Below are 7,500 nucleotides of genomic sequence, written 5' to 3' on the forward strand. Positions count from 1 at the left end.
AAATCTTATAAACATTATCTAATAATTAAATCAAATAAACAGTTAAATAGATGCACAAATCAACCTTACTGCATCTGGATAATTAGGATTATCCATCAACATTATATTAGGATAGTTACTGATTTTGTTTTAATTTTATTAGAAGTCTTAACTTTTGATTTGAGACTCAGTGCATGATTAAATGTGTCTGCATAGATGGTGGGGGGATCTGGGACCCACAACCTCCATAAATCTTGCATAAAAGAAAAGTAAAGGGAGGATATTTAGGTGTCATGCATTTGTGTGTGTTTATATATATGCATATGTATATATACACACACACTATCTGTTTGTCTATATGTATATATCTGCATATATATATATATATATATATATATATATATATGTGTGTGTGTGTGTGTGTGTGTGTGTGTGTGTGTGTGTGTGTGTGTATGTGTGTGTGTGTGTATGTACAAATAAAATTGTACTTCTGACATCATTGGGTATAGACAGAGAGACAAATAGACTTATCGAGCATGTAAAATCTTTCAGCATAAATCTAAAAGCAGGAAACGACATGACAGAAATCAATGCCCCGAAGATTCTTATCCACATGACATGATTTTTTAAATTTTGAACTAATGGTTTATTCAGCACATAAAACGGCTCATGTTTAGATAATGGATTAACGGGCTATTATCATTATGATTCCTATGTCTGGTTGTCATTAAAATGTAGCCCCAGGGGGAATTCATATAAAATTTATGAAAAATGATTTGGGTTTGTGAATATATTCAGATGAAAATATATATATATTGCATAATTATTATTTGTAGTAGTTCTTTGTTGTCAATATTTTTGCTATTATTATCATTTTCATTCGTACAAATCTTATCATTAGAGTTAATATGTTATTACAGAAATGGTTATTTATATCATCAATATTATCAATATTATAAATTATCATTAACATTATTAGTGTGCTTTTACTTACTATTATCATCCTTATCACTGTCATTATTATCACAATCATTGTAATCATCATCGTTCCTATTACTAACGTTGCCATTCTCATTATCAAATTTATTATAGATTATCATTTATATTATTACTTTGTATCCAAATATTGCATACCCTTTTATTCGACTGAAAAAACAACAACATAATTACATACAGAAAACAGCTTTACATTCAACGGAATGTGCAAAAATGGGACAAGATAATTAGTAAAAAATAATCCTTTCATCTATAAAATGAGAAACGAAAAATACTAATGAAAAGGATGTAATCACCCAAGCACAAAAACATTATTGGAAAACAAATCTTTCACAGAAAATAAACTTGAGGCTTACGGGACAGTTTTAGAAAATGCTCGTCTTCATACCTGATTTTAAGTAAGTTTATTTACCACTTGAATTAGGGAGTGGAGTTCCGTAGATTTTCATACAATTTAGATCCCGTTTCTGGTGACGAATTGAAATGAGAGCAATATAATGTGCATATCTTTATTTATTTATTTATCTATTTATTGATTTATCTATTTATATATTTATTTATCAACTGTGTTTGTACATGTAAAAGAGTGTGTATGTGTGCAAGGAAATGCGTATGTAAACAATACAGAAAAAGAAAAGAAAACGAAAAGGATGAAAAAAAAAAAATATATATATATATATATTTAAATATATGTATGTATGTATGTATATATTTATGTATATATTTATGTGTATGTATATATATATGTATATATATATATATATATATATATATATATATATATATAGATATGCATGTGTGTGTATGTATATGTATATATATATATATATATATATATATATATAAAGTCTTTACAGAAACAAGGAAGTGTGTATAAATTATAAAGTCTGTCTGCGTATGGGGGATATGTATATAAACAATTATACCTGCAAAAAACAAAAATATGTGCGTACTTATAATGGAGATGAGGATGGTGATGTTGATGTTGCAGACGTTGATGTTGATGATGGTGATGTTGAATATGATGATGATGATAACAACAATTAAAACAGAAAAAATAACGAAAACAATGATGATACCAGCACCGCCACCACAATTAGTGCCACTACTACTACTATTAAAATAATAATGATAATAACGACAATTATTCAGGGTGTAAGGCAGAAGTTAAAGTTAAAGTGTGGCTATCTGTTTTTTCTTCTTATTGATCTACTACTATTACTACTACTACAATAACTACTACTACTAATACTACTGATATCACCGCTAGACTACACAGAAAGAAGGTGCAAATGTAAACAAGACAATGTGCTTGTAATAAAGTAAGTGCGTCTGTAGATAAATGAGTATTAAGAAGAAAAAAGGCTTGTGTTTGTTATAATCTCCGCAAAATGCATAAGATGAATATGCAGATTTCCTTATTGACCGAATACTCAAATTGTTAACTTGTTTCATACCTTCATTTAGCATTCCCAGGGTCACTTTTCAATATCAGGTCTTGAACTTCAAGTCTATGACTCACAGGTTGATTAACTACAGTTATAAAGAAACAAAATGAATAAATAAAGATGAGAACAGGTGCGATAAAACTCTCCTGATTCTAGTAACTGATGAAGCTCCTTCTCTTCATTAATTAACGAAGATTTTGCTCTAGGGTATCCTGGGTACTCCCTCAGAACTTGCCAAGGAAAGTTGCCTTCATAAATAACGTATATTTTTTTAGTGATGTGAGACCATTTCGGAGAAAGTGAAAAAAAAGAGAGAGAGAAGAGAAAGAAAGACATTTTATTTATCCTAACTTATATTTTTTTATCTATATGTTTTTTTTATTTTTTTTTTATTTTTAGAGATAGTAGTTATAAAATACACTAGTAGCTTATGTAGAAGAATTGGATGATAATAGATTCACATCATTAGAAACGGAAATACAAGTTTTAGCCTTATGAATCAAGTGCTTAATGTCAGTGATAATTTGGATGTTCAATTTGATTTGATTTTGAAAACATTTGTGTTCGAAATATTTCTAGCACGGCTCCAGATAATGGGTCCGTGGATTTGCAGTTGTATTTTCGTTGTTTCTCTATGTAATACTTTTATATAGAGTTAACTTTTGTTGTTTGAACACCTGTTATGTTACCCATTGTTTGTAGAAGTAATAGCCATGTGTGGATTTACGAATGTGTTATGTTTGCAATCTGTTGGACTTTTGTGCATTTCTGTTTGGTTTTATTCAGTTACATTGCCCAATACTGCAACAAAAATGTTTCTGAGTATTTCTGTATTTTGGTTTAGTTGGTTGTACCCTATACGAGTATGCAGTAGTATACAAGCGTGAGATTCAGGGCTTATGCAAGAGAGAGGGGGGGGGGGTAGAAAGAGAGAGAGAGAGAGAGAGAGAGAGAGAGAGAGAGAGAGAGAGAGAGAGAGAGAGAGAGAGAGAGAGGGTGGGAGGAGAGGGGGAGAGACAGAAAGAGATAGAGAGAGAGAGAGTGGGAGAGGGAGAAAGAGAGAAGGAGAGAGAGAAGAAGAGAGAGAGAGAGAGAGAGAGAGAGAGAGGGTGGGAGGAGAGGGGGAGAGACAGAAAGAGATAGAGAGAGAGAGAGAGTGGGAGAGAGAGAGAGAGAGAGAGAGAGAGAGAGAGAGAGAGAGAGGCGGGAGGGAGAGAGAAAGAGAAAGAAAGAAAGAAAGAGGGAGAGAGAGAGAGAGAGAGAGAGAGAGAGAGAGAGAGAGGGGGGGGGAGGGAGAGAGAAAGAGAAAGAATAAGAAAGAAAGAGAGAGAGAGAGGGGGGGGGTTGTTATATTGAAGGATTCAACATGTAACAACATGGAGAAAGAAATATCAAGAATCTTTGCAAAGAAAACTCCTGCTATAGTCATCAAGCGATCCGTAAGTAACTTCCACGTCAACAGTAATGAAAAACAGATAAGATCGGAGGATGAAATGAAAGTGATCGGAAATAGCTTTGCCAAATAAGATAAAATAAAAAGAGGAAGAACTTCAAGAAACACTCGGTGATTGGCAGGGAGAGCTTTTGTCGTTGACACATAAAAGCATTAATCTTCATCACGTGGACAACACGAAGGCGAAGCGGATGCCATACGGGCGAAACAAGCCAGGATGAGACACTAGAAATAGAATTCCAAGCGAAAGAAATAGGTTCAGCAGGAAAAGACGCAGATATGAAATAATAGAGGCACATCATGACTTGAAGTGAAATCATAAAAATATATATAGGTTCAGCAGGAAAAGACGCAGATATGAAATAATAGAGGCACACCAGGACTTGAAGTGAAATCATAAAAAAAAATATAGGTTCAGCAGGAAAAGACGCAGATATAACATAATAGAGGCACGCCAGGACTTGAAGTGAAATCATAAAAAAATATATAGGTTCAGCAGGAAAAGACGCAGATATAACATAATAGAGGCACACCAGGACTTGAAGTGAAATCATAAAAAAAAAATTATAGGTTCAGCAGGAAAAGACGCAGATATAAAATAATAGAGGCACACCAGGACTTGAAGTGAAATCATAAAAAAAAAAAAAAAAAAAAAAAAATATATATATATATATATATATATATATATATATATATATATATATATATATATATATATATATATATATATATATAGGTTCAGCAGGAAAAGACGCAGATATAAAATAATGGAGGCACACCATGACTTGAAGTGAAATCATGGAACAGAAAGTGACACCACGTGATGGACCAACATAAGCGAAAAAAAAATAATAATCACGAGTGGGAAACAACAAGCAGTTCTAATCAATCGCAATATAGATTACAATGTACCAGTCTAGAAAAAAGTTCAAAGTGATAAATACAGTGTTCAAAATTTACGGGGACGCAGAAAAGTCCTGGTGTCTGGTATCTTTCCAATTATATAAAATCACCCACAAGAGACCAGTTATGGGCGTGACCGGATTGACTCCCATATCGGGAATAAAAGACGCTCAGGCCTAGACTTCGGAGCAGCATCCAGTAGCCATGTTCAGTGGGCAGCGCCTCCCGCTAAGCCCGTTTGGAGTGATTTAGAGCCTTATCGTGATGGACCATAGTGGGTGGAACGTGTTAAAAACATTGTGTTAATTATGGGTTAAGTAGGATTTGGGCTTATTTCTCGATTTAGGTGTGACTCTAGAATGCAATTAGTAATAGATTTGATTTTCATGTTTAAAAGTATATTAAGTCAGCTTTGGATGTAAGAACGTGTGTGGAACAAGGATAAATTTGAGTTTTATGTTTAAGAGTATATTAAGTTAGCTTAGGTAGTAAGGTATTATTAGATTACGTTCAAGAAACTTCTGCTCTACGGAAGTGTGTTAAACAGTGATGAAGTCTATTAATTTCCGGAGCACAAGAATATTAGTATGTATTGGTTAAGTATTTTCTTAAATAAGTTTTCTGCATGGTTTAGTAATTGCTTAATACGATATATATATATATATATATATATATATATATATATATATATATATATATATATACAGATATACATATATATATATATATATATATATATATATATATATATATATGTGTGTGTGTGTGTGTGTGTGTGTGTGTGTGTGTGTGTGTGTGTGTACCCATACACACACACATATATATATATATATATATATATATATATATATATATATATTACTATTTTCTTATATACTGTCTTAGTAATTGTGTAAGGATATTAAATGAGTATTTTAGTTGCCTACAGATAATTTCATTATATTTTGTTAAGCAATTTATTTACTCACGAACAGAAACAATTATTTTCTATGATTTCAGTAATTGCATATGAGAGAAAGTCTTCTACTTATAGCTTATAATCATTTAAAACACTAAAATTTTAATTCTATATGATTAATATATGTTTGTTTTTATTGAAATTATGTTTCTTTACATGTCTTAAGTTAATAGTCGTAAGCTATTTGTTTAAAAGTGAATCATAGATTTCCTGTGTGGTGTAAATGTTACAATGGATTATAGAGAACTCAGATGTATTATTGGCGTATCAACTTATGTGATTGGCTTTGCATACTGGTATATGATATTATTCGGTTGATAATAATGTATATATTTTTTTAAAGGTAGTTTACTTTTCCTCACACTAAATGATACAAGTTTAATGTGTTAAATCGTTAAAGTAATGTGGCTAATATAAATATTTATATTAGCCATATACATTATTTATATAAATATAAATAATGTGGACTATATAAATGCCAGATGCTGAGAATATTTAAAAAGGAGCTACGGCACATTACCAGAACCTCCCATCCAAGCTATGGGACAGTGAAGGAAAGGGAAGTACTCGACAAACCACAAATATGGACGGGAATCCAGGAGTCATGGCCATGCGTGGAAAGCAGCAGTCTCCATGTTTTAGAATAACGGTGAGAGTGCAATGAAAAGAGTAAGGAAACTAACTATGGTCAGATTACCAGACTAGTCGTCAGCAAAGGAGAGATGTATCAAGGTACAATAACAAGATGCCACCTCCAGCAGCAAGATCAAAACATTTAACCAACAGTCGGCGTGCAGGGCGAGCTTTGTACAACACGAGAAAAGTTAAACAAAGTAACGCATTGGAAAATTCTCGTTGCGTGACCCATTACGAGTATCTCTTCAAATAATCGTAGTTGTTGAAGTAACTCGTATTTCATATCACCTTTTAAGTTCACACTTGTAAGTGTGTAGTGCAATGATTTGAACCGCTGTTCTATGATGCGTTCGATAACTTTTGGAATAAGAGCGAGAAAGTAAATGAGCGGGAGAGAGAGAGAGATAGATAGATAGATAGAGAGAGAGAGAGAAAGGGAAACATATTTTATTGCGACAGATGCTGAAAATGTACGAATAAGAAAGAGCTAGACAGAAAACTGATTCAGGCGGGGAGAGGGGGTCCATTTCTACATTTTGAAAAAAAAGTAGAAAATGTACGAAAGAGAAAGAGACAAACGAGAGTCATGTGTAGTAAGAAGAGAAACAGGAAATAAAGGGAGGGGGAAGAGAAACCGAAAGAAAGAAAAAAAAAAAGGAAAAAGAGATTCCTTGATCACAAGCTCTTCGCCCATACGCAGATAAAAATGATAGATAGAGCATTGCAGTTATCAAAAAACAGACACGTGCCATCTGGCTGACATCTCCATTATCTGACAAAACGTTTGGCAAATTGGAAAACGTTTGCCATCTTACGTAAGCGAATCCAAGTCAGTATACATTCGCCAATTAAATATTTTTTTTTCTGTGTCGCTGTATTTTCGTCCAAAGTTTGGGAAATTCGGGGACGTTGCAGAGCAGTAAACATCCCGGTTTGAACAATGCAGGTACATTAATGGTGATATTTTTTTTTTTTTTTTTTTTTTTTTTTAGATATTTTCTTAGTTGAAAAAAAGGGGGCTTAAAGGGAGAGAGAAAGAGAAATAGAGAGAAAGAGAGAGAGAGAGAGAGAGGGGGGGGGGGAAGAAAGAAAGAAGGAGAGAGAAATATAGAGATAGAGAGAAAGAG

The sequence above is a fragment of the Penaeus chinensis genome, chromosome 7 (genome assembly GCF_019202785.1).
Source record: "Penaeus chinensis breed Huanghai No. 1 chromosome 7, ASM1920278v2, whole genome shotgun sequence".
NCBI lineage: Eukaryota > Metazoa > Arthropoda > Malacostraca > Decapoda > Penaeidae > Penaeus > Penaeus chinensis.